Genomic DNA, 913 nt, shown 5'->3' with positions numbered 1-913 from the left:
TGGGCGTGGCTACGCCCATTTTCCAAAAATTTATAATATTCTTATTTTTCGTCGAAAAATTATTGTAAATATCAATTTTGAGCGAATAATCTCCAGTAGTTACTAAAATATCGCAGTTTTCGTATTTCTGAAAATTACCGTTATATGGGAAGTAGGCGTGGTTATTGAGCGATTTTAAAAATTTTCGGCCATTTAGTATGTTGTGCGAAGACCAACAACTGTGCCAAGTTTGGAAGAAATTGGTGCAGTGGTTACCAAGATATACACATATAACCATAAGTGGGCGTGGCTACGCCCATTTTCCAAAAATTTATAATATTCTTATTTTTCGTCTAAAACTTATTATAAATATCAATTTTGAGTGAATTATCTTTAGTAGTTACTAAAATATCGCAGTTTTCGTATTTCTGGAAATTACCGTTATATGGGAAGTGGGCGTGGTTAAAGTCCGATTTCGCCCATTTTCAATACCAACCTACCTTGGATTAAGGGATACCTATATACCAAATTTCGTTAAGATATCTCAATTTTTGCTCGAGTTATCGTGTACACGGACAGACGGCCAGACGGACAGACGGACAGACGGACAGACGGACGGACAGACAGACATGGCTTAATCGATTTCTTTTTTCATCCTGATCATTTATGTATACATTTGTCTATATCTATCTCGATTCGTTTTGGCTGTTACAAACAACCGTTATGTGAACAAAATTAATATACCCTTGTGCACAAGTGCGCTCGGGTATAAAGATAAAGATAGCGACAAGATGAAGATGAAGTTGAAGATGAAGATGAAGATGAAGATGAAGATGAAGATGGAGATGAAGATGAAGATGAAGATGAAGATGAAGATGAAGATGAAGATGAAGATGATGAAGATGAAGATGAAGATGAAGATGAAGATGAAGAT

This window comes from Rhagoletis pomonella, unplaced genomic scaffold (genome assembly GCF_013731165.1).
Source record: "Rhagoletis pomonella isolate Grant_MI unplaced genomic scaffold, Rhpom_1.0 Rhpom_scaffold_00005, whole genome shotgun sequence".
Lineage (NCBI taxonomy): Eukaryota > Metazoa > Arthropoda > Insecta > Diptera > Tephritidae > Rhagoletis > Rhagoletis pomonella.
This window is presented reverse-complemented; position numbering follows the sequence as displayed.